Here is a 27,919-nt window from a genome sequence, read left to right on the forward strand (position 1 = left end):
ACTAAAATTACAAAAAGTTTAGAAGAGGCGTTTTTTGTTTATGCAGAATTAGTGATATTTATTCTCAGTGAGTGAAGTTAAAGCTTCATAGGGAAAACGAAGCCAAGGTTTTGTCTGAATGTAACTAAAAACCACTCAATAGGCTTTAATATCAATCTGCAAATGAAAATATGTGGAGAGAATAGGTTTTATTGTCTACTTACCCCTCCCCCTGTATTTTATTTCCTGCTTCTCCAGTGACTAAGTTTTCCAGTCAGCGTGAGAGCAACAGGGCACTGGAGTTTTGTTTTGCAGAAGTTCAGCTCCAATTTCATTCTATACTGAAAGTTGAGTATCCTGAGACCGGCTAACTGGACGTTTGCAAACCAGCCATGCTTTTTACAGTAAGGAGCAGCCCCTCTAGTTTCAGTGTAGAGAGAGCCTTTTCAACCTGTGCTGTCACTAGAGCATTCTGGTTTGTTTATTTAATAGAGTTAATGAGACAATCTTCATTATTCACTAAATCGGGTACCAAGGCTGTAAACCAGATGTCATGATATACAAAAAAGCTCTGGACAGATCAAATATGCAACAAAAGCTAGTGCCTTCCTTTTACTGTGACTTTGATGAAAGATTGCCTAATTATTTTATTCCGTTTTGGTGGTCCCAGACTTAACATATGCTTTCCTTTCTTTTTTCAGCATATGCTATTTTTTAAAAAAAACAAGTTTAAAAGAAATAAGCATATGTACAGAAAGTAATAAAGTAAAATAGTCCTAATAAGCTAGAAGTGAGGTGCTGTATGTTATTTTCCTTAAAAGTACACATCTTATAGTAGGTCTGCCTTCCTTACCATTAAAGGGAAGAAAGAGTGCGAGAGAAAAACAAAAATAGAAGAGAGCATAGGTAGAGGGAAAAGAGCTCCGGTTGGCAGAATTCTGATTGGCAGTGTATATAAATGGCTTATATTTCCTTTGGAGAGCATGTGTTGTAAATCATATAGAGGAAGAAGGGGCTTTGCAGGGGTCTCCCTCCTTCCTTTTAGCTCCCATGGTTTTTAAATATTTCCAGAGTTCTGAAAAGGATCCTGGAAACACATCTTTAGTGCCTTTCATCAAGGGATCTCACAGCACTTTGCAGAGTGATGGATTAAATGTCACAACACACCTGGGGATATTGGCACTGGGAAACAAAACTTATAGGTGCGTAAGATAATATTACTACCTCAGATAATATTAATACTTGATAGCAGGGGGGAGGCTTATAATGATTATTTACTTAATGTCTAAGTCTATATTTAGGCACGTAAGTGGCCTGATTAGCAAAAGTGGTGAGTACCTAGTAGCTTTCAGGCAAAAAGGATTTAGGAGTCTAACTTTAGGCACCCATTTTGGAAAATTTTGGCCAATGTTTTGTAACATTAGATATTTTATAGGCATTGGCAGGGAATCTGTGATTAAGGTTGCATTGAGATTTTAATGTAAAAAAGACTTTCATACTTTAATGACTTAATTTACTTTCAAGATTTGGCACAGTAACTTTTTATAGGAAAATTTAATTTCCTGTGTAAATCTTTAAGTAAAATATTTACTAATTTAAGCAGAGGAAACTTTTTTAAGTGTTCAGAATTTTGAAATATTACCTGTTTTCCTTGAATTCATTTGGGTTCCTCTACCTTTAAAATAATCACAGTCCCCAGAGACCTCACAGCAAGTATCCATAGCTTTATCACTTCCAGAATGGATGTCTGCAGTGTACTTTATATTGGGACTACACCTGAAGATCACAGAATGCCACTTGCTACTTACATAATGGACCAAGTTATCCCTGTTCTCTGTAGATTGCCCTGGCATCCATTTAGTCTTTGGATACAATTCAAGGTCTTGATTTGGATCTACAGTATAACGTCTGTAATGGCGTGGGTCCTGGTAGCTTAGAAACCACTTCTCTCCTCATGTCTTACCCTGGCATTTGAAATAGTCTGAGATGGATTAATTGATTGATGGTCTCTAGATGTATTCATGTGGAAGCTGAGGCCAGAACTTTTTCCATGGAAGACGCTCAATTCTGGAATTCACTTCTCTGGGTCCATTCTAGCCTGAATGTATTGACCTCGAGGGCTTTTTCAGAGGAGGTTGCTTGAGGGATCCCCAGAAAAGCTGTGTCGTTGCCTTAATTTCCCCCCGTTGGGGCAAGGAGAAGCCACACATTAACCAAATAGCATGTCCCTCTTTAATTAGGTTAGCAAGGTTTCAAGACAGGAATAATTACAATAAACAGTTTATCAGGACCCTGGTTCAGAGATCTCAAACTTAAAATCTACAAAACCAAGTCACTGAATAGACTCCTGAAGACTAGTTTCCGGAGAGAGAAACCACCACCGACTGTAGCCTGCCTGGACTCTCCTGTGCTCTGCTGCTTCCTGCTCCTGTTTAAATTGCTCAGCCCCAGAGTGGGACAAGGCCTGCTTGATTACACTCCAGGTGACCCAGTTGTAGGCTCCAGCCAGTTCTTCACACTCCTTCACGAAGTCTCATATCAGTCTTCTAGTTTGCTGAAAATAGTTGTCATGCAAGCTCTCAGCTGTGGGGAACTGTAGAAGGAGACAAATAATGGTGTCCCCCCAAGTGAATAGTCCACTAAGGCCTGGAGAAGAAATACCTATCATACTCACCTAGACAAAGAACATAGGAACTAGTCAAAGTCAAGTCTGGCAAGTTTGTCCCTTTATTCTTTGTTCGAACATTTTACAATTAGGCTCTATGGTGATGGAACAGTTTGGCAGAAATTATAATACTGGAGGGGAAATGGAAAACAATCTGTAGGATTATCGATGAGATTCCTGGACAGAGGAAAAACACACACATGCTGTTTGTATGGTGAATGGGCACAGTTGCTGTTCAGGATTTATTACACATTTTTGTTCTGTGGACATATGAATATTGGCATGTCTGGAATTGTGTGCTGGAACATGGCATCTCTGGCATCTTGTGCATATGTGCCTAACATCCTGAACAAATTTCCAGAAGTTTGTGGGCCTATACTATATGTCCAGGATTCTGCCACCTTCAGCACTTTGCACTCACGTGTTTAGGGTTGCCACCTTTCTAATTGCTGGTAACTGGACCCCTGAGGCCCCGCCCCTTTCCCGCCTCTTCCCCCCCGCTCCATCTCTTCCTCCCAAGGTCCCACACCTTTCATTTGCTCCTCTCCCACAGTTCCTCACTGGATCATCTCCACCTCAGTGGGCTCCCTCTGCTCCAGGACTGGGACAGGAGTGGCTGCAGCCTGACAAGGAGCTGTCTGCAGGTAGGAGGCAGCCCCAGCCCCATGACCCAGCGCCTCCCCTCTCCCCACAGTAACCGAACTTTTGGTGTCCAGTCAGTACATCTGACTGGACACTGGCAGGCCCCTTTTTGAGCAGATTTTCCAGTTGAAAACTGGGCACCTGGCAACCCTACACTTGTGTTATATCCAGGACTATGTCATTTCCAGTTTTGTGTTGCCTCATGCTGCTACCAGAATGTTTTGAGAGCAATGATGGACAGTCACTGCAGTAAAATTAAAATCCACTTACACAGACTGAAAGAGAAAAAAGTGTGCATATATGAAAAAGTGCATTCTGACTTTTTCAAGGGGTTTTTAATGGAATATTCCATTCTCTCTCTTCACACTTTTTTTTGTAATCCGTTTTAACAGAATCTCCAATAAAGCAATTTCTACAAAAGAAGAAATTGAAAAAATTATCTTAAATTTACCATTGGCTGATCATATGTCCAGCCATTGTGATAGCCAATATCCAATTTCTGATCTGCTTCTGTGTAAACCACTTCCAGATGTTTTGGGAGTGATTGTTGAGCGTTTGGCAAAAGTCAGATGGTAACTCAGACACAATTGTCCCTTCATGCAACCTTAAATTTTGTATTTTAAATTCTTTAGATCTTGTCAGTTTTAAATGCTAAAGTAATCAATATAATCCAATAGAGAAATGAAGATAAAATTGATTGAGAGAGTGGGGAGGAGGACATAGGCCTGTTCTGTATTAGTTACATCTTCTGTGTATGTTATACCATTGTCCAATAGCTGTAAAGGAAGTTTCCTGAATGTAGGGAATTAAATCAAAAGGGGCTATTAGGAAAAACAAGGAGAAAATTAAACAATAAGAACTGCCAAACTGGGTCAGAGCAACGGTCCATCTAGCCCAGTATCCTGTCTCTGGCAGTAGCCAGTGCCAGAGTTTCAAGGGGAGCGTACAGAACAGGGCAGTTTTTGAGAGGTTCACCCACAGGCACTGACTTTCCAGTGTGCCAGGGGTGTATGATCCCTGGCTCTGCCCACATGCCCCACCCCAACTCCACTTCTTTCCCCAAGGCCACACCCCTGCCCCACCTCTTTCCACCCCTTCCTGCCCTGCTTCGTTGCACCCCAGCTCCCCCAAGCCTGCCCTGTCCCCGCTCCTCCCTCCTCGCCCCCCAGAGCCTCCTGCATACCGCAAAACTGCTGATCATGGGAGGGAGAGGGAGGCACTGATTGGTGGGGCCCGGCAGTGGGTGGGAGGCACTGTGGGGGGAGCTGATGGGTGCTGAGCACTCACTGGCAGCCCCCCTACCATTTTTCCCCATGGGTGCTCCATCCCCAAAGCACCCACGGAGTCGGCGCCCGTGGATCCACCCGTCTTCCCCTCCCAGCTTCTGTCAGTCAGATGTTTGGGGTTGCATCCCTGGCTATTTTGGCTAATAGCCATTAACGGACCTATCCTCCATGAATTTATCTAGTTATTTTTTTGAATCCAGGTATACTTTTGGCCATCACAACATCCCATGGCATTTGGCATGAGGTTAATTGTACATTGTGTGAAAAAGTACTTCCTCTTGTTTATCTTTAAACCTGCTGCCTATTAATTTCATTGGGTGCTGACTACTAATTTCACCCTGGGTTTTGTATTGTGGGAAAGGGTAAAATTACACTTTTCTATGTTCACTTTCTCCACACCATTCATGATTTATAGACCTCTATCATATCCCACCCCTTAATCATCTCTTTTCTAAGCAGAACAGCCCTAATCTTTTTATCCTCTCCTCATATGCGAGCTATTTCATAACCTGGATCTTCTTTGTTGCCCTTCTCTGAACCTTCTCCAGTTCCACTATATCCTTTTTGAGAAGGGGTTACTAAACTGGACACAGTATTCAAGGTGTGGGCACACCAGGCATTTATATAGTGAAGTTATGATATTTTCTGTCATATTTTCTATCCCTTTCTTAATAGTTCCTAACATTCTGTTACCCTTGAAGTTTTCAGAGAACTATCTCAATAACTCCAAGATCTCTTTCTTGATTGGTAACAGCTAATTTAGAACCCATTATTATAGATGTGTATTTGGATTTTTTTTTCCGTTGTGCATTACTTTGCCCTTATGAATTTCATCTGCCATTTTATTGTCCAGTTACCCAGTTTTGTGAGATCTATAATTCTTTTCCGTCAGCTCTGGATTTAACTATCTTGAATAATTTTGTATCATCTGCAAACTTCACCACTTCATTATTCTCTCCCTTTTCCAAAGAAATAATGAATATGTTGAACAGCACAGGTCCCAGTACAGATCCTTGGTGCCGGCGGATCCCACTGTTTACTTCTCTCCATTGTGAAAATTGACCATTTATTCCTATCATTTGTTTCCTGTCTTTTTCACCAGTTATTGGTCTATGAGAGGGCCTTCCCTGTTATCCCATGACTGCTTAGTTTCCTTAAGAGCCTTTGGTGAGGGACCTTGTCAAAGGCTTTCTGAAAATCTGAGTATACTATATCAACTGGATCACCCTTGTTGATACCCTCAAAGTAGGGTTGCCAACTTTCTAATCACACAAAAATGAACACCCTGACCAGCCCCTCAGCTGAGGTCCCGTCCCTGTCCTGCCCCATCCCGAGGTCCTGCCTCCACTCGCTCCATCCCTGCTCCCTCCATCGCTTGCTGTCCCCAACCCTCACTCACTTTCACCAGGCTAGGGCAGGGGGCTGGAGTGTGGGAGAGGGTGAGGGCTCTGGCTGGGGATTTGGGCTTTGGGGTCAGGCCAGGGATGAGGGGTTTGGAGTGCAGGAGGGGGTATGTATTAGCAAGTTTTATCTGTGTTTATCGGTTAAAACCAAAAATCAGAAAGCCTTTGTATATGCCACTGTTCACAAGCCCCAGAGAGCAAAGCTATTGGTACTGAACCTAAGTCAGGTATTCTGAGGTGGTAATCACTAGTATACAGGGGTCCACTAGTAAGCCAGGACTGGGTCTGAGTGGGAGAACCATGTGAGTCCACCCTGAGAGAGGTGAAAGCTTGGGGCTTGTCACCTGGGCTGGGGGGGCTGGGAGAGGGGACTGCCCTCAGAGATGGGACAGTGGTGCAGCTCACTCTGTAGCCATGATTGGAGGGGAAGCAACATCACACCCCTCACCCAGAGAGAGATCAGAAAAGAATGCTAAAAATAATGGACGAGTGTGTTGTTTTTCCAATCAGTTAAGGATGAATAGGTTCTGTTCTGTTCTATTAATGTTCTTATACTACATCCATCATCACGGTGTCTGAGCATCTTCTAGAAGTCCACTAACTGATATAACTACCCTCTGTCAGGTATGGTTGATCTTTCTTTTTCTCAGTCTCTCCTCAGGGGGAAAATCATTTGTGGATTTAAAAGACAATATTTTTGAATATTTGATTTTTTTTAAATTAATGTATGACACACCATATGTTTTTATTAGCAAAGACCCAATTAGAATTAAATATTGGTGATGTTTATGGTGGTTCTTACTCCCTGTGGGAGTTCACCTCACAATCTTAGAGCAGGTTTCAGAGTAACAGCCGTGTTAGTCTGTATTCGCAAAAAGAAAAGGAGTACTTGTGGCACCTTAGAGACTAACCAATTTATTTGAGCATAAGCTTTCGTGAGCTGCAGCTCACTTCATCGGATGCATACTGTGGAAAGTATAGAAGATCTTTTTATACACACAAAGCATGAAAAAATGGGTGTTTACACACTACAATGTGTAGGAGAGTGATCACTTTATATAAGCTATTACCAGCAGGAGAGTGGGGTGGGGGGAGAGAAAACCTTTTGTAGTGGTAAACACCCATTTTTTCATGCTTTGTGTGTATAAAAAGATCTTCTATACTTTCCACAGTATGTATCCGATGAAGTGAGCTGTAGCTCACGAAAGCTTATGCTCAAATAAATTGGTTAGTCTCTAAGGTGCCACAAGTAATCTTAGAGCAGCCCCTGAGAAAGCTCTGAGTCCTGCACAAATGAGCTTTACGTTGGCGCCATAAATCTCCACTGTTCCAGAGAAATGGAGTTGCTGACCACAGTCCTCATCCTGGAGACTTTAGGTGATCTTTTCAGTATCCCAAGTTCAGACTGGTAAGTGCCTTGAAGATAAAGACCAAGACCTTGATTCCTTGGAAAAGTTCTAAAATTTCTTAGTGAAGCTCATCAAAGTGTTCAAATATAGTTTCATTCATAAGGTTTGCTTATTAAATTTTCTTACTCATTCCATCTTTCTTGACACAGCTGTAGAATATCTAGTAACCTATGAATTAATTCCTCATGTCAGGCATCATGCATATGCACAAGTCAGCCAGGGTGGTTATGGGATTTTTCTCACTGTTCAAATGTGCAAATCCCCCAGCTCTTCCCAACTTCTGTAACAGGTAAACTTCTAGGAGACCATTTTGTTCTCCTCTAACTGAGCTATTGCCGAATTTATATTCAAAATGTGTAAAAGTAAAAATTTATTCCCAGGCGAAGAATTTAAATCACAAGTCTCTGTCCCAAGCAGATTTTCACAGTTGAATTAAACAGGAATTATAATGGAAATGCCGATAGATGTTTTACTAAAGCAACACCACTCTGAGAATCTCTGCTCGACGTTTTTAAAGATATTGCTGCACTTTCATGGTTTGCTTCTGTTCAGCTTAATTCTTCAAAACAGGCCATGCCTATGCAGCAAAGTAGTTAGTAATTCTAGCGTGGAGCTTCCATGCCTTGGCCATGTTCTCATCAGTGTCAATCTCACCTGTAACTTAAGATTTTTCCATTTTCAAAAGGACTGAAAATAATCACAGTGTTTTAACTCATATGGAAAGCCAGAGAAAATGCACAGATCCCAAATATTTTATATCTCTGTGGCTCCTCTTTCCTCTCCTGCCAACTCTCCTCACCAACTCTTCTGCAGAGAACACACATTTGCTTCAGTCAGATCTTTGGGTGCTAGTTGTCACAGGGCTACTGTACCTGTATTTCCCTGCAATGGTCCAGCAAGGGCACCCACACCTCTCTTGGGTGGAGATATGCATCTCTCTCCCTTCTGACCGAGGTATTTCCAGGCTGTACAGTTTCCTGCCTTCGCTGCATTATTCCCAGCACAAACAGGTTGCCCAAGGCACATACTTGCTTTCTCTTCAGAGATGGTCAACAGATGTAATTGCTACAGTTTTAAGTACCGCAGAGTTCTTTCTAGTCAAGCTTATTTTATTCTTAAGATAAAAAGCATTACAGAGAAAACTTACTTAAAACAATAAAAGAACCTACACACATGTTAATATGTTTACTAGAGTTAACTGCAACCCTAACATGGATTCCAGCAGGAGTAGTCCTTCAAATCCCCACCCAAGGGAGATTCCTTGTGGCTACCGCTTCACCCTAGCTTCAGCTCAGAATAAGTACTCAGTCTGATGGGACCTCAGTATGCCCAGCCCTTTTCAACCCTAACCTAAGAATCGTGGCCCTCTGTGGACCAGCAGTCCTGTCCATTTGCTGGATCAGGAAGAAGGACTTGAGCCGGTTTAAAACCAGGGTATTTATCCAAAAAACCCTTTCTTTGTCTATTGGTCCCTGGAGAATCCAGTTTGAACAAGGATATGTGCACCTTCCAGGGGTTGGCTCCAAAGGGCTGATAACAGAGGAAATATATTAGCATCCCCATTCCTATTAGAGAAGATATGTACAATGCCACAATAACATATCCACAATTGCAGTTTTTATACAATGTACCCCAAAGGTATAAACCCTTATTCAATAAGGTTTAACTTAATTCAGAGACATTGCAGGAAATTGTCAATCTGTCACACTAGGAACCTCTGAAAAACAGGCCACAAATGGCTAGTGCGTGCCTGTCTATATCACAAGCTTCAATCCATTGTTAACATCAGTGAACTAAGGTGGCAATGCTGTACCATGCTACGTAGTAATAATTAGATATTACAGTGATAGACACTATAGAAAATCCTTAGGAAGATAGATATACTTTGATTCCCCATCCCTGTGTTTCAGTCCCCAGGTCATCAGGGTAAGGATCAATGCTGAGATTGTGCACCTATCCTTTGTGGGGGAGGACATGCCTTGTGTTACAATCCTTCCGGATGATTAAGGGTTAATACTGAGGGTTTCCAAAGGAAACCCCACCTAGTCTTTCTCATGCAAAAATTGTAGGCATGACGTGGGTTATTTAAAGTAGGGGGAAAAGACAGAGGCTCCCTAGGAATGACAGGGATGTTGTGGATCCGTTAAGTATTGGAGAAAGATCAGCAAAAAATGTAACAGACGACAAGGGTCTGGTGTGGCCTGAAGCTTTTCTGTCGTCTTATCCAGTCTAAATACTGGGAATATAAGTCATGATTCTTGTTTACTTAATATTTAAAGATAAAAGGCCAAATACTCAGCTAGTGTAAATCAGCATAACTCCATTGGCTCCAGAACATCAAACCCTTTGACTCTTGGGCAGGGGGAGGCTGGACAAAACAGACTAACTGAAAAATGTCAGCTGAAGTGGAACAGAATAATATGGTTTGCAACATTTTTAAGATGTGCACCTTATTTCTTCTTGTCATTTTCCCGCTGGGGAAAAGAATGGTGTTGAAAAGCATGCGGTTCATAGACAGGGAGCAGTATAAAAAAGTGCAGGAAAAAAGAACTTCAGGATATACACATAATACCCAGTTTGCTTCTGAAGCCAAACACCAGAACTTTGAATTTTAAGTAGAACTCGTGGTACTCAGTCCAATCTCTCTCTACATTCATATAAATTCTACAGGTGCTCCCTGTGCTCTTCTTACCTTTCCAGATGCCTCACCACCCGTATAATCACTGGTTTATTATTAATAATGTATATAGTGCTATTAGTTGTATCCAGGGGTTTACAATTGGTTGAATGTGCCACACGTAGAATAGAATCCCTGCTCCAAAGGGCGTGCAGACTAAAGGCACAGGTGGTGCCCAGATATCATGGTGCTGAGGCCGCGTCTACACTACGTTTACTGCAGCAGCAAAGCCAGAGCACTGCAGTTGTGCAACTGAAGTGCCAGAGGAGAAGGGTTTTTTCTGTCCAGGTAGGTCATCCATCTCTTCTAGAGGTGGTAGCTTGTGCTGATGGAAGAGGTCTTCCGCTGACTGAATCGTGTCCACAGTGCGGGTCAGGTGAACCCAACTGTGTTGCACAGGGTGCAAAATTTTTCACCCCACTTAGTGATGTTAGCTAGGTCAGTCTAATTTTTAGGTAGAGACCACGCCTGGGTGTTGTATAAGAACCAGACTAGAATAGAGTGGATTCAATAAAATATAGCGCAAAACAAATGAGTGCTATGTAGGTAACCACACACACACACACATAGACCGTAGCAGCTATTCCTTCTGACTGGGGAGTCTGACTGACAAGTGTGGCTATCATGAGATATAGATACAGTGCGTTGAGCGACTGCACAGCAACCCCTTTTTCTAACAACCAGTTGTGAACAAAGCCTTGGTCTTTCTGGAGCAAGCTTTGTGGCATCTGACAGAATGAGATCTCTGCCAACTGCAAATTTTCTGAACTTAAAACGATGGTTAAATAAATGTATAAATTACAATGGGCTGAAATTCTAATTGCTGTAAAATGCATGTTCTCTGTGCCCTCCTTGTGCTCGGTCTCCTCTCTAATTCTTAAAGCAATAGCGAAGCACATCGTTGGTCCTTCTGACTTCTACCGAGGTTGCCTGTTGGCATATTTAACATCTCTGAACAGGGGACACTTTCTAATGAGTGAACAATCCAGACTCTCTGCCCCTCCCCCTCCTTCCTAGCCTGCCTTTGGTATTCAATATGCATATTAGAGCACAGTGCATGTTATGAAGAAGAATATTATAACTGACTTATCATAGAATCATAGAATATCAGGGTTGGAAGGGACCTCAGGAGGTCATCTAGTCCAGCCCCCTGCTCAAAAGCAGGACCAATCCCGAATTAAATCATTGCATCACTTCTCTGTGGTCGGGGAGGGGAAGCAGAAAGGGTTGATTGGAATAGCTGTATCCCAGAGGCAGACTCAGACAGCCTTTGTATCGTGATCTGTGTCAGTAATACCTGTGCAGCAATTTGCACAGACTAATCTGAGAGGGAGAACAAAGCGGAAGAAAAATATCCAAATTATAGTAAGTAAATTATTCAAACAGGATAATTAGTTTTTTCCTCCAAAACATGTAACACAGAACTGGAATTTCCTTTAATAAGCCCTGAATGCAGAGGCCTGGGAGGGTAAAGCAGTAAACCGTAAAGAAAAATACCAAAATCTTGAGGAGATGTTAAAAAGAACCTGTTTTCAGTTTATCCTTTGGAAAATAGCATCAGGCTTTTCCACTTCAGTTCAAGGCTAATGGGCCAAATGAGAGCTGAGTTGTTTTCCCCCTACAGGAAAATTGCCGCCTCGTGCTAGGGAGATGCCCTTCTTGACACACAGCTGAGAGCTGGCATAACTCACTACAGTACAATCTCCCCAAGGGCCTGGGCTGGGGTCTTCGCTGCAGAGCGCAGTAGGAGAATGGTTGTCAAGTGTTGCATCTTCCTGCAATTCTAATGCAACATGAAAGAGAGACACTGAAAGCCCAGGACAGTTGCACCCGCCTTTCTTCATTATTATTTTTTTTTCCTAGAGCTTGCTAATTAAATCATTAAAATTTTATCTTTGCTTAACCATGGATAAAACCATTTGAAATGTTTAATTAGTATGCTGCAAAGAGATTTGTGTGAAGGCAGGAGCATTTGTAGAGTGTGAGTGGCGGCTGGGGGAGGAAAGAGAATATGTGTGAGAGTGCATTTCCTTGCAGCAAAGACCCTCCCTTGAAATAAGCTACAGATGAAACGCTGGACTACATTCATAAGTTTGTACCACCCTAGCATAAGTGGTCTGGCTCCCATTGAAGTCAGGGTATCTGCTCACAAAATACCTATAGCTGATCCCCACGATTTAGGCAGGTATGTAAGATAGACCCTTTGTTCCTTCAGCAGAAGGGTGAGGGAGGCCACAGCTGTTCTTGGAACTTGTACGTACGAGAGACATGTTGGTTAGGAAGGTGGACACTATGAAAGTGTCAAATGAAAAGTAGGTGTGGGGTCCATGCTGGTCACTACATGCTGCACCCAAAAGCCATGTAAAACAGTGTATACAGAGGCTGCAAGTTAAAGCTGCCGCCAGCAGTTTTAACTTGCTCAGATGGTATAGGGTTGTAGGGGAGATGGGTTCTCTCACCCTTCCATGGGACAGGTTCAGGAGGAGCACCTTTGTAAAAGGAGCAAAGGGAACACTGTAGTCTAGACTCTGATATATTATGCAGTAAGCTTGTAGGTCTTGGCACAGTGACACACACACACACACACTCTCTCTCTCTCTCTCTCTCTGCCTGATATGGAGCAGCAACACAAACCTGGGTCTCCCACATTCCAGGCAAGTGCTCCGATCACTGGGCTAATGACTATTCAGGGGTTTCAGTTTCTTGTTTTGACCAGAAATTCCATCCTCGACCATAAAAATCATCCCATTTTAAATTTTTGTTGAAACCAATATGTTTTCATGAAACTTTTCAGTTTGCACAAAAGGGCAAGTTTTGTCAAAAAAAAATTGACCAGCTGGACCTGGCAGCCACTCTCTACTGACTCATGCTGCCTCTCTGTAACAGTTGTAATTAACACCCATTTTACTGTGGGGAAAACCATGCAGCCACCTATGACAAGTTGCTTGCATCATGCCCTACCCACCTAGGCCAATGCAAACGCTATGCCTGCATTGTTCCTTTTGCTGCAGCCAATGGATACTTTTCCTGAATGGTATGGGGGAGACCCCTATGGGAATCTCATTAGTGCTGGCTCTTGCTTCTTATTGTCTTAAGAATTGTCATAATAGAAAGGAACTTACGGCAGCTTCAACTAATCCCTCATTACTGGGGCATGCAGTGAAAAGGGTTATTGAACATTACTTTGTGGGGGGATAGGAGGGTTAAACTGAACCCCCCTCCCAAGGTCATGAATATTTGTATGCACCTTTTTTATGCTCTGTAGGGCAATTGGGCTCATGCTGTTTTAGGCCCATGCAACACGGGCAGCTCCTACATATACCCAGTTATTTCCCACTGGGGTCCAAAAAGTCACCCTTGCTTGCAGCCTGTGCTACCATATTGAAGTCACTGGGATTGCACTGGGCAAACAAGATCAGCATTTGGCCTTTGACTAGGCATATCATGTGCTGGGTGGGGAGACCCTCGGGTTACAGACCATGGCAGATGTCCCTTTCCACCGCAAATCCCTCTGCAGATGGACAGCTGCTGTCAGACCAGAGGAGCCAGAGAGCAAGGCACAAATAACAAGAGTCAGCTGGCACCTCTCCCTTGTTAACATTCCAAAGAAGAAAGGAAAGGAAAGGTGTATGTGGTCAGGGGATTTATACGGAGGAAAAGAAATTAGGGTGCTTGGAAGGGAAAGGGGTTATTAAAGGCCAGCCCCTGGTCATCATTCTGTCACTTGTTTATAGTCGCACACACACCCATGAAGTAAGATGTGCCTTTTTTTTTGGTAACTACACCCCTGTTGTTACAGTAAATAAATTGCTTACTGGCTGTTTTGCTAGAGACTGGCTTCCCCCAGGCAGTTCTCGCATGTCAGAAAAGTTGTAAGAACTGTGTGGTAAACAAAAATTTTAAAAAAAGAAGAAGAAAAAGATTTACCCTCTTCCTCCCCCCACTTCCCATAAATACTGTGATTACTAAAATCTCATAAAGACTACAAGAAATCAAAGTGTCTTGTGAAACATAACTGCTGTTATTGTGTTAGGTTACAGATATGCTGTGGTGGGGATGTGCGTTAACAACCCATAATTATATAGTACTCTATTTAGAAATGGCAGTGACAGCTGTTAACCTGTTCTCTTAGTTATAGGATAATGATGGAGGGTAATCCCTTGATTGCAGTTAAATATTCTGAGAATTTGTAACGCTGTCTTCAGTGTTAGCGGGTTCACTGGGAGAAAATTGCAAATGAGAGCTTGCTTGCTTCTTCATGTGTAAAGTTTTATATTCACTTGGCCCAATGGCTTGGCTAGAAGAAGGTTCAAAATGTGAGGGTGAGATTGTTGTTGTTGGTTATGCAGCAAAGGCTTTGCAGACACATGAGGTGGTGGGTAGAGCAATGGCTCTTTCACACAGGGTCTGTGATCAGATTCACACCTTGGAGAGAGTGAGTTGATACGGTATTGCTTTCTGTGGGTTTGATCTTGCAATGTGCTGAATACTTGTCTGTGGTGCTGAGTGGGAGTCGGGAGTACTCAGAACCTTGCAGGACTGAGCCCTAAATGCAAACAATGCAGCAGCAGCAGCAGCAGAGCTGTCTGATTGTTGAGGGAAGTCAGAAATAGTTGCTTGGAATGATGGGAGAGATGAAAATTCTCCAGTCTTTTGGATCAGCCATGTCCAGCACAAGCTGGTTCTCACTTGTTAACAGACAAGGAGGGAGGATAGAAAAGGTGAGCTTCACACCTTACCTAGTGCTGAAGACTGACAATAACTGCACCTCCCCACCAGTAAAGCTTCACAATAATGATGAAGAGAAACAGGATGCCAATGTATCAAAAGCCACTGTTGTCATTGTGCTGAGGATCACTTTTATAAGGGTAGATGAAGGAAGCAGATGTTAAGGGAATTTTCAAGCAAAATCAACCAAGGGCTTTCACAGTCCTTCTCTACCAGTGCACTGCACCACTCACCTGGTGTGACTTCTCCCTCCTAGGATAAGAAGGCCATTCAGCCTCCCTGCATTCAGCATTGTTTTCCCCCCATATTGTTCCATCTTTGTACCCCAGCTCCCATCTGGTGGATCACCTTGTCCTGGGATGAAACAGAAATTAGTTCTTATGTGCATTCGGTCCTGAGTTCCCCTAACCCTGCTTCATCAACTAAATCCTAAACTCTGACCTGGCAGGGATACCTTTTGCTGAAGCAAAAAGGGAATTAGTCCTCCTGGATTTCCCCACATTGGGCCTGGTTCAAAGCCCATTGAAAGTCTTTCTTTGACTTCAGTGGGGCTTTGGAGCATATCTATTGCTGGGTCAATGGACTTGAGGGTAGGCATCCCCTTTTCAAATGCAACCCAGTGAGCACTGAGTCTCCATGTTCATTCAGACCTTCAATTTTGCTGCCAGTATGTCACACAGCCAAATAGTCAGTAACACCAAAGCACTATAGTGGCTTAACCATGCTAGCATATATTTTTTCACTGCTGTCAACTGGATACTTTGCACTGGGCTCTAGAACAGTAAAAAAATATCCTACCTAAATTTAGTGCAGCTGCAGTCTTACCTGGCCCAGTATAGACCCATGGTCCGAGGGCTGAATATTGTGACTTGATATCCCATGCTGCATATGTACAGTTAGCTGATGGTGTGCATATGTGTTGAATGAATTGCTACATTCTATGATCCTGCTATCTCTGGACTTCAGAAGATGGTCATCAGTGTACCCTCTCCCCCACAAACTTTGGGATGGAGGAGTGGCCTACTGGTGTTATCTCCCAAAGATCAGTGCTGCAGCACAACCCGATGACATCCATAATCTTCTTTTACAACTGTTTTATTTTGTTTCACTAGCAAATTCTCTCACTTCTGCTTCCACAGAGACAGAATTTGTTAGCATGGCGTGTGTTTAATTATCTTGCAAACAAACTGCTTGAAAAAAAAATAACTCAGAAAGTAAGATAGGCAGCTGATATTTTCTGCAAGTTCTTCTGGATCCCTTAAAAAATCCTAGTCCCCAAAATAAAACCCCTGAAGGGATTTGAAGTCATTTTAAAAAATAAACAAACAACAAACCCTTTTGCAGTCCCCCTGAGTTTAACTTTCCCCAGGCTTTCTATCATCAGTGTGTCATTCATATCAAAGTAAGAAGCTCATAATAGAACAGCTAAATATCAGCACAACGCACCTACAGACTCCGGCAGAGTACAGAATAGATTATGAATTGCAGGTTACATTCTATCTTGAGTTATACCCATGCAACCCTATTGAATTTAACTGGGTTGCCTGGAGGTACCTTTAATAATTGCAGAATTTACCCATGCAAATCTTTCACAAAGCTGAGATATTTCCCCTTTGATGACATCAGTTTTCTCTCATCTCCTACAAAAGACCGGGTTATGCCACAAATTGGATTTTTGATCATCAGATGGTATGGTTAACAGCTAGGGTTGTTGAGTCTTTGAAGAAATGCTATATTCTTGATTGTTTTGGGTTGTTGTTTCTTTTGGGAGGAGCATTTGCCAATATCAAGAGAGTTTGTTCTGTGCCTTCATCTCTCTATATAGTCAATTTTTATGGCAAATAATTAATAAGAATTGCTCCCTAAAAACTGAGCACTGATGTTGGGCTGAGATTTCTTAAAGATGGGTTTTCTGCATACCATTTGTGACCACCTCTGTTCAAGAACTGATGTATATAATTTAAATAAAACAAGGTATGCTTTAAAAAATGCCTCCATGACACCACTTCTTCTCCAATGGAAAACCAACCTGCATGTCCCCAACATCTGCAACCACTCAGCAGGACAGCTACAGTATTATAACATGATAGCCCCCTCATAGTGTCATAATGTGATTTGGTCTTGCCTGTGTAGATTGGACAAAACCTTGTTGTAACTGTGTGGTGGAACCTTGCTACAGTCCTAGTTTTCATGCAGTTGTCTCACAATTAGCATGATTTGGGGTCCTCTGTACAGATAATACCAAACCACACGATAAATGTGGCCTCACAAAACTGGTGGTTTTGCCCTGTAGATGAATCAGTAATGACTGTCTCCAGTACAATACACACAAAAGCGTCCTTCAACATATAGGCTGTTTTGGGACAAGTAGGGTCAACAGCAGAATAATGTAATGACCTGAACTCCAGTTCTCTTTTTTTCCCCTAACTTGCTGGTAAATTATCTCAAGCACAATGCACATGCTGGGGAAAATGATCTTTGAGTTTATACCAGTGTTTAGGAGTAGATCAGCTGTGATTTAATGCATAAACCTTTTATCTATGGCAACCTAGGTTCATGTCTGGATTAAGTCACAGGATGATGAATTTGCCCTTAGGAAGCATTTTGACATCAGAAACAACATCTGCTGATGTAAATCCACATAGCTTCACTGTTTTGAGTGGAGCTATGTCAGTTTATACCAGTTGGGAATATCTAGCCCTAGGTATTGAGCGTGCCTGGCAGTAATAGCTCAGGAGAGGCCTGAGACTAGAACAGCTAGGGAGTTGCTAGTCAAGAATGAAGTGACAAGAAGAGCTTATTGGGGGCCGTACCAGTGGTTTAGAGGTATTTTAGAAGTTTTAGATCAGGAAACTGAAATAAAGGTTGTTAAAACCCAGGACTTGAGGACTGGGCTGTGACAAGGAGTAGTTGGAGTAGGTTCCATTGGGAAGGCCTGCTGAGCGTGTGCTGTCTTTGCAGTTAATTCACAGTTAAATGGGGGGAGAAGAGGAACAAATGGATGTGCTACGAGGGTTGAATCCTAATTCTGGGGCTGTGGGCTAAATCCATGGATCCTTCTGAGGAAAAAAAGTGATTCAATGAGGGAGAATTTTTGTGCCACAAGAAATGCAACATGCTTTGCCCTTTCCATCTATTATTTTCAAATGCATTTTCCAGGTCAGGTGGTTCTTGTCACTTGTCCCACTTCCTGACACCTGGCCTGAGTTGGATTTTCTAAGTTCATTACCCTCAATGTGAGCAACCAAAGGTGGTGTTTCTGGTAAGATGCCTTTCACCTTTCTCTTTCTACAGCTCTTCCCTCCCTCCTATTGTTATATTCTTTTTGCTTTTCCTTTCTTATCTATCTCTATTGACTCTTTCCTTTCAGTATCACCCATTCGTAGATTAAAAGAGGCAGCTGCAGGTCAGAATTAATGCACTGTGGCCAAATGCTGGGCTTGATTCTCCTCCAAGTTACTTCAGCACTGATGTAATTCCATTGACTTCAATTCCTGATTTACACCAACTTCAGTGAGGAGAGAATGCAATGCTGTGACAGGGCCGAGGCAGTGCCTGTCACACAGTACATGTCTCCAGCCAGTGCTATAATTGTGTCTCTGTAATGAGAACTAAAAAGAGTTAAGCAAGTTCACACTTTGGTGGTTATTATTTATTATTGCTATGAGAAGACACTATCCCACTGACAAGCTGTAATTCTCAAATTAACCCCTAGAGATCAGAGAGGCATCACCGCAGGAGCAGCAGCCTCAACAGGCTCCCCCGATCTGAAACAGTATTCTGTCTAGATGGCTTTGTTTCTTCTACTAGAAATGATGTTTGAACTGCGTGGGAGAGAGGGAGGAGGGGATGAGTGATATTGACACCAATAGCATGAAAGTATACATCATCATCCTACAATTGCAAATCGTATTCCACTGATCTAAAACTGGATTATTCAGTAACAAGGTTCTTTGCCTTCAAGATCTTTGGAGCATGATGAGACAGACGCAGGAAGGTCTAGCAACATCTTGCAGTTGACAGCAGAAAGCCTGGCCCAGTCCTCTACCTTGGCAAATATGTGATGTTTGAATTGTTCACCTGTTTTAGTAACGTATGTTTACCATGAATTGGAACCATCTCTGTGAAATTACTTTTCCTTCCCCACGTTTGAAATACAGGAGCTGACTGCAAACACTCTGCTTTGTGTTGGCCAACTTACTGAGCCTGATAAGGGAATCAATCTCAGTCTCTCAAGCACAATTCCATCTATATGCAAGTTTCCCAACAAGTGAAAATCTAGTTTAAGTAGAATTTTGTTTACGCCTTTTGCAAAGTGCATAGATATCTGCAGGTCTTGTGTTTATTTCATTTGTTCAGTCCCTGCTCAGGATGGGGATTTTGGTGGTGAATTATTTATGATTATAGGAAACAGGAGGGGAAGTGGTGAGAAGAATTTCCATGCAAACCTCATGCAGTTTTCAACAGATTTCACTAAAAATATTTTTCTTTTCCCTGCAAATTTCATTTATGTTCTATCACTGGAGGAAACCATTATTGATTTATTTTAAAATATTTATGCAGAATTACAGTGGAAAGTTACACACATGCTGTCATAAATGTAAAGGGAAGGGTAAACCCCTTTAAAATCCCTCCTGGCCAGAGGAAAAAATCCTCTCACCTGTAAAGGGTTAAGAAGCTAAACCTCGCTGGCACCTGACCAAAATGACCAATGAGGAGACAAGATACTTTCAAAAGCTGGGAGGAGGGAGAGAAACAAAGGGTCTGTGTCTGTTGGTAGGCTGCTTTGCCGGGGATAGAACAGGAATGGAGTCTTAGAACTTTTAGTAAGTAATCTAGCTAGGTATGCGTTAGATTATGATTTCTTTAAATGGCTGAGAAAAGAACTGTGCTGAATAGAATAACTATTTCTGCCTGTGTGTCTTTTTTGTAACTTAAGGTTTTGCCTAGAGGGATTCTCTATGTTTTGAATCTAATTACCCTGTAAGGTACCTACCATCCTGATTTTACAGGGGTGATTCCTTTACTCCTATTAACTTCTATTTCTATTAAAAGTCTTCTTATAACTGAACGCTTTTTCATTGTTCTCAGATCCAAGGGTTTGGGTCTGTGGTCACCTATGCAAATTGGTGAGGATTTTTACCAAACCTTTCCCAGGAAGGTGGGGTGCAAGGGTTGGGAGGATTTTGGGGGGAAAGACGTGTCCAAACTACGTTTCCCAGTAAACCCAGTTAGAGTTTGGTGGTGGCAGTGGTTATTCCAAGGACAAAGGATAAAATTAATTTGTACCTTGGGCAAGCTTTAACCTAAGCTGGTAAAAGTAAGCTTAGGAGGTTTTCATGCAGGTCCCCACATCTGTACCCTAGAGTTCAGAGTGGGGAAGGAACCTTGACACATAAATTAAGGGAGAGCTGTATGTTCGGGAAGTTTATTTCCAAATAAAAAGTTGGAAAGGTTGTGTCTGCAAACATCAACAGACTCATGCTCTGCTAATTACGGACACCTGCAGTGGAAATTAGTCTCCACTAAGAGCATTTGGTTCAATTCCTGCTGTAATTAGAGGTATAACGAATGCATCTTCCACTTGTTAGCAAAATATACCAGTGACACAATACAAGGCAGGTTGAGTATAATACTTAGATAAACTGCAGCCATTTAAAGGCTTAGTGTACATGACTGTAGCACCAGCACTGACTGGTAATAAGGTAGGGACAACACATATGCGTATACCATGTTGTTTTTTTTAAACTGCATCTCTTTAGAAATGCCACTAGCCTGGACTCTTCAATCCGTTTGGGGAATTTTCTGCCTTTTAGGTTATGTCTGTAGGGCAGTCTGATTGCAGCATATGTAGAGATATCCAAGCTCAGGTACATCGATAGCAGTGAAGATGTGGCAGAACGGGATTCCGTGCAGGATGTACAAGCCCACCTAGGACTCTGGGTACTATATAGCATAACACTTACTCAGGTAGCTAGCCCGCACTGAAACCCATGCTACCATGGCTTCACAGCTAACTTGAGTGTGTCTACATGTGCTGAGTCTGTCTACGTATGCTGCAATTACATGCTCCATTTATGGTGGAGACATACCCTTATTTATCTTTTGACAGGGCTGGGTTTACAATTTGTGAGGCCCCAAGCTACCGCTTGGCAACCCTTGTTGGAAGTGATTATTTGGCTTGGCAGGGGACCTTGCATCCCCTGGGTGCTATGGTTGGAGACGGGATAGTGTGAATCAGTGCAAAACCTCCGGAGTGTGAATGTGGTGAAATGGGGAAAGCAAACACAAAGCCGAAGTGTCAACAAATGCTCAGCTGAGTTCCCTCTGTCTAAGGCCAGCCCTGTCATCCGGCTCTGGTTCTGGACCAGCTCATTCTTTCCTTATCCCTTTGGTCCCGTCAGTTAGTGCAGCCTGCAGCATGGTTTGAATCACATGTGTCAGCTCCATCTTCATGGCAAAGATCAATAGCCAACAGAATAAGGGGATTAAGTCTTCATTAGCTTACATCCTTACATCTCTAGTTCTGTTAGTGTGGCATTGTCCTTGTGCTTAAAGACTTTGTAGGAGAGATCCTGTGCTGGAGACCACACTGGAGTCCCATCCTCTGTAAAGGAGTGAAAAAAACATGGCCTAAATTCTTCCCTATTGTGGCTGCTTTTTGCTGTGATCATGGCAAAGTATCGCCCTAAACCCAGCAAAGCTGTCCCTGAGATTATCACTCCAATGCAAGGTAGATCCTCTAGTGGTAGAAAGCTAGCAGTGTCCCCTATATCCCTTGCTGCCTATGTAGGGGATGGAGTAGTCTTAGGGCTGTTCTAATTTATAGTGGGGGACTGGTCTGGTGCACAGCTGGATCAGTATAAAGAGAATGTGAATGTGGCATAAAATCACCTTTGCATCCCCTGCTCTATGCATTCCTCAGCCACACCTGAGGACCTGGCCTATGTGGCTCCAGTTTGGAATATCAGTACAGAAGGACATAAAACATTAGCCAGTAATGAGTTAACAGGCATCCTTAAGCAAATAAAAGAGCCTGGATCATATCTCATTAGGTGTTCACAGAATTAATTTAGTTTGGTTTTGCATCTCTTTCAAATGCTGCATTAAGTAAGATCATCTGTCTCCTTCCAAGCAAAGTGAAACCTCTTATAATTGTCAGTTTCTTCCCCACAAAAGAACTTCACAATAAGCAGAAGAGGGTCACTAGACCTGGAATTAAATGCACACATTGGAATGCATGGAATTTAGAATGTTCATCCTACTTCACTATAAATGAAGTTCCATTCTATTGGAGGTCACTACCATGTGTGGGAATGCTTAAGCATGCAGCGTTACTGTGTTTGTGTCAGTTATATAAGCCTAATGCTCACCATAGAACTTTTTGTTCCTAAAATACCACAATTATTGTATTAAATTAGATGGAATAAATGAGCCAAAGGTGTTAACATAACCCAGTCACTGTGCACCATTAAACAATGTTAAGCAAGGTTCAGGCTTTAGTACACAGAGACCTCAGCCGGCTTAGTACCATGACAAACACATCATTAAAAATCCTTTTAACTTTTTATTGAAGGTGAAGAAAAGAAGTAAAAACAGTTAAAAAATTTGAATAAGTATTAAATATGGCTTTCATTTTAACAACATCCCTTTCCCCTTAGCTGGAGAGAGTTTTTAAAAGGAAAAGCCTCTTGTTTGACAGTTTTTTAGATGGCATCAGAGATGATAATAACTGTCATTTTGGGGAAAAGAGAAGAAGTTAGCGGATATGTGCTGAAGCTGTTGAAGTCCGATCCGATTTCATCCCAGCTGGTGTTTGGGATTCAGTTAGAACCAGAATAGGTAGTGATATTATCTGGGTTCCTCTCTCTGGATGGGTCTGGTCAGGACATCCCTTAGGACCAAAATGACAAAGGCATAGGATCCCAGCAGATGGTGGGGGTGTAGCAGCCATGATAGTGAAGCTTGCTTCAGTAGCTTTCATCTATTCTTCTTATTTTTCCCTCCCAAAGTCTCTTTCTTTAAGGGCCTAAAAAGAAAATGAGGGGTGGAATAGCCCATCCTTTTATTACTTTGTCCACCAATTAGGCCTCGTTTCTTACATGCCAATTTTGGTTCACTGATTTCTGGACCTACATTTTCTTGTTTACCAGGCATGATCTTCACACAGTCCTTGAGTTATATTAGTAGGTCTTTTTGTTTACATTAATTCAGTTTTTCTGTCACCTTTTCCTACCTTTTCTTATCAATATTTGTTGTTATAGGCTATTGTCAAATCTTATGAACTTTAACATACTTTTTACAGTTGAGCTCATAATTAGAATAAATTTGTAGGCTCAGTTATCACAATGGTATCCTAGAGATATTACTGAAGTGTGGCAACTCCATAAAACAGATATAATTGCTCTGTTACTGTTGTTAACGCTAGCCGAAAAAAGCAATTCTGATGGCATGCACTAACTCGGCAGGACCCAAAGATTGAATGGCTCAACCTGAACTTGATAATGAAGCAAGTCTCAGCAAGAGCAACACGGAATTCAGAGCTGTTTGAAAGGAAATGGGAAACAACTATCAATTATTTCAAAATAAATAACAGACTTAAAATTACTATCTGGTTTTGTATTCATTTGCTATTATTGTGAAGGTATAGGGCCGCTTTTGCTTCATTTAGATATGTTGTTGGAAACAAAGGGAAAGTATTATGTACATGTATATTTTGTAATATTTGAAATAAATATAGTTTTGAGGGAACCTCTTGCCATCAAATTCCATATAGTGGGATGTATTGTTTGTGATAAAACCCCACGTAATCCCACCCAAACATCTCTATTTTCTAAATCTTCCATTGAACCTGTTTCCCAAAGTGTAACCAGGTACCCAAATGATAGTAAACTGGCATTGATCCAAAGGTATCTTAATTTGCAGAGTATATGCAAATTCTGCTACCTCCTTTGTATTTCAGTGTTTGGCTACTAAGTACGTAAGCAAATGTAAGTCATTTATTTAACATGTAGCTCTTCCACCACATTTGTAATACCTGCTTTTGTAAATTATTATAAAGTAGTTTGTGATCTGCAGTATGAAAGATGTTACATAAACAGATACAATTTATTTTATCAGTCTTGTAATGCTTTTCAATACTCAATCAGTTTAAAGAACCCTGTTTGTTTGACGGCTAAGTGCATTAACATATGCTACTGTGGTATTTCTTTTGTAATGTAATTATAATTTTCTCATGTAGTTTCTGTGAATTATATCACAGTTGTTAATGTTATCCATGGCTCCAGTATGAATGGATGGATGTATTTTCAGTATGCCTTTCAAGGCACAAACCTACCTTGAAAACAGGGCTGCATTGCTAAATAGATTATATCAGCTAAATTGATCCTGCCCTGTGCAAATATCTTAATAAATAAAATAAATAACTGAGATTAATTTAGCAGGGCTGAGCATGTCACTGCCACTCAGCACAAATGCATATGAAATTAGTCATTTGGCAGTCAAACTGTAACTAAACAAAGGCAACTTGAGTATCAAAGTTTTCAGCAGTTTGTAACCACTCTAATTAATTCTTCTATGGCTTTAACCTCATTATCATACTCAAAATGCTTGTTTATCAAACAGTTTTAAGGAGCCACTGTGGAATTATTCCCCTGCAGACCTTCAGAATTACTAATGACATGCCAGGCATTTGGATAAATCCTTTACAAAAATGCAAAGAAAATCCCAAAACAATGTGGCTGGTTTCTCTCCAGGTTTTATTTGCTATGCAAGTCTCATAAATATGTACTTGACTCTAAGGCCATTAGGTGGCGCTTTAGAGCTGTTGGTTTGGCAGGTATGGTGTGCCATGAAATAACTTGTGGAACCAAGATGAAAATTGGTGAATCATCTACCTTTTAATTTACACGGAACAAAGTAGGGAGACTTTTTAAATGAAACAAAGCGATGTTTAAACGTGAGGCCTTGTAGATATTTTGTAGTGTGCAAAGCAGTGACTGTACCTTTCTTCTAGCTCTTACGGCATGATCAAAATCGTGTCTCTAGTAATTCTAACTTCTGTCTGTCTGACTCTTTATTTATATGGGCCCCATCCCCACGGTATCTGAGTACCTAGCATGGTGGAGGTTTTTTGTGTGGGGGGGGATGTTATTTTAAACTGTTTGTTTAATCTAATTTAATGCTAAGTTTAAAAAAAATTTTGCATTTAGTTCTGAATGTGGTGAGGTCCATGGTCGTTCTCATTTCTGGTGGCAATGAGTTCCAGAGTGTAGATCCAGCTTCTGTGAAAAGTCTGCCTCCTGTTCTTACAACCTTTCATATGTTTGGTGACAGTTTCATTGTTCTAGTGGAATGTAACTGTCATGAGAGGTCATAATTACAGAGGCCATAATTGACTATTAGGACAGAGATCTTAACTTGCACTCTGCAGTAAATAGAGAGAGCACAGAGAGCAGAGTACTGGGGAGATGTGTTAATGGTGACCTATGTGCTGAGTAGCTGGGCTGCTATGGTTTGTACTAGTTGGACTTTACTCAGGGTGGGTGTCTTCATTCCTAAATAGAACAAGTTGCAGACATGAGACTTACAAAATAGAAATGTGTTGAACACTGTGGCCAGTTGGATGGGGCTCAGTTTTCTAGCCAGCCACAGATGGAAGTGGGTGTGTTTTGTTGCAATGGCTATTAGGACACCCATTAACATTGAGAAGCCTGAAGCAAATCCCAAGTCTGTGAAATTATTTAACATTCTGAGGGAAGGTGTCCTCAATAGTGGAGTATATCAAAGAGGAGGCAAGTTCATCAGCTTGTTTTTTCTTCATACCAGCATCCCCCCAGTCTTGCCGATGTTCAGCTATCTTTTTCTGTATGTCTGTACTATAACTAGCATAATGGGTGCCCAACTCAGATGAGAGATGTAATACAAATAATATAATAATACAGAACTCAGTTTTACCTTGTTTGCACAACTGAGAGTCTGAGCTTCATCTGCATCTGTAGAGGGAAACTTGCATTAACACTGCTCCTGCACATGCCTAGAGCTCTTCTCTTGAGATGTTGCACCAACTGAAATTCCTTTTGGATATGAATATACACCTGTATTCCTACTTATCTGAGTTCTGATGTGGAAATTATATGCTGTGCTTGTGTGGACATCAGAATATTTATTGATATTTAAAATTTCATGTTCTGTGTATGGATGTTTGTGCATGAGGACAAACGACAAGTGTTGCAGATACTTAAATTAGGTGTAGTAGAAGATTTAGCATGAATGCTGCATTCTCTCTTACAATTCTCTTGGAGATGAGAATCATAGTCTCCAGAGAAAACTTGGTGGGAAATGGAAATAAATTATAAACATATAAATAACTTTGCAGTGCTTTTCACTGGTAAAGGCTGGTTTTTAATTTATGATCAGGTTACAGCTTCTAATTTAAAGCTCTTAAAACATTTAGAAGGAATTCTTTGAAATATTAAAATACTTTATAAAAATCAATCTGGAAAGTGATAGTTTTCCTAATTCACATTTATAGTCTCTCTAATGCTTGTGCTCTCAGTGGAACCACATGGTGTCTGACTTCTCAGCCTTATCCATCTGCCGTATGAACAACATGAGAAAGGGCTACAGGATTAACTAAGGGAGGGATCAATAAGCACAAAAGAGCTGTCATTGGATTTCAAAAATTTCCATCTAACTGGCTCCCTCTCCTCTTTCCTTACTGCTGTGAGCCTCTGCAACAGACAGTGAAGCACATCACTGAAATGTATCATAAACTCAGGGAGGAAATTACCTGATCTCACAGAACTATGTCACATACAATCCTATTGTGGAATTTAGATTTCTTAGGATTAACCAGGGCTGAAATTACATAGGTCCTGCAGGTTAGTACCTTGGTGCATTGACAGAACAGCTTGAGAGGCTACGGTTAGAATAGCAGGGGAACTACAAAGATCTGAAGGCTACTGACCGAGTGGAGGAGAAGAGGAAGCAAGACTGGGTGTGAAGTATGAGGGGTACTCCAGAACAGGGTGGAGGCTCATTGACTGAGCTGGTGTGCTGGGACTGGAAAAGTGAGCTGCTGCTTGAGGGATATTGGCAGAATTGATGGTGCTGGCGATAAGGCAGGTACTGCTCATCAGGATTAAGATGTGCTAGCAAAGCTCATGAAAACGTAAACAACTTGTCTAAAAAATAAAACATAAGCTGGACTCAACTGTGAAAGACCTTGAAGGTTTTGGTGGTGAAAGAGAGACTTTGGCCTTTCACACTCTGTGAGAAGGGGAAAATATTAGCTAATTTGTATGCAAATCGAGAATGATCCCATTCTTATCTATTACTTGGCGTCCTCTCAGACTATGTCCCTTTTATTCCAGTTCACATAGCTAATATTTACACCGCCTGTGATGACAACTGGAGGGATGTTTTTCTTAAGTATTGTCAGGCATCCTCTCACGCTTTGTGTAAAAGCTTCTGTAACCTTCCCCATCTTAGCTTTGAATCTTTCCCTCTGGGCCTAACTCTCTCTGTACAAGTGGCCCCCCAGTTAAGCCTCATTAGAATTGGGCTCAGCAGACCACATGTGACAAAAGTGTCACGTGTTATAGCGATAGAAGAGGAGCAGCTTTCTAGGGAGTAGTGCTCTTGTAAAGGAAGTGCTGACTAGTGGGACAAAGGGAGCACTGTGGAGAATAGGCACCGCAGGAAGTACTGCCAGGAAGACCCAGAATGACTACCCTGCGGCCCTCTGATTGGCCCAGTGCCCATATTTAACCCCGGGGGTTGCCCCCGGAAGTTGTCTGGGCAACCATACAGACCTTGACCTGTTACTATGCTGGACTTTGCCTCATCTCTGGACTCTGACACCAGCCCGACTTTGACCCCAATTCCTGCCTCTTGATTCAAACTTGGTACTATTTCTGGTCTCTGACCCTGGCTCTTGTTTATGGAATCAGGTCTTACAATTCCCTCTAACTCTGGCCCGGTGACTTTTGTCCCTGGTAGGCAGACCTCCACCCAGCTGCAGCTGCTAAGTAAGACTGCCTATGCCCCAGTCCCTTTCACTCTGTCTTCCTATTGTTTGATCTTTCCCGACACACACAAATGCAGCCGTTCCTTTTCTTCCTATTCTT

General features: G+C 41.8%; 1 long non-coding RNA gene across 2 annotated transcripts in view; it reads left to right on the forward strand.

The window, feature by feature from the left end:
• LOC311527168 overlaps positions 1-27,919 on the forward strand; it is a 78,037-nt gene that overhangs the window by 37,985 nt on the left and 12,133 nt on the right. Inside the window, exon 1 of one of the 2 annotated variants that reach the window (XR_014713263.1) lies at positions 3,233-3,288. The exons of the other annotated variant lie outside the window; for it this stretch is intronic. This is a non-coding gene — a long non-coding RNA (uncharacterized lncRNA). Of the gene's footprint in view, positions 1-3,232; positions 3,289-27,919 lie in introns of those variants that run through there. 2 annotated transcript variants of the gene reach the window in all.

Source organism: Lepidochelys olivacea (assembly GCF_965140295.1).
Source record: "Lepidochelys olivacea isolate rLepOli2 genome assembly, chromosome: 10".
Taxonomy (NCBI): domain Eukaryota; kingdom Metazoa; phylum Chordata; order Testudines; family Cheloniidae; genus Lepidochelys; species Lepidochelys olivacea.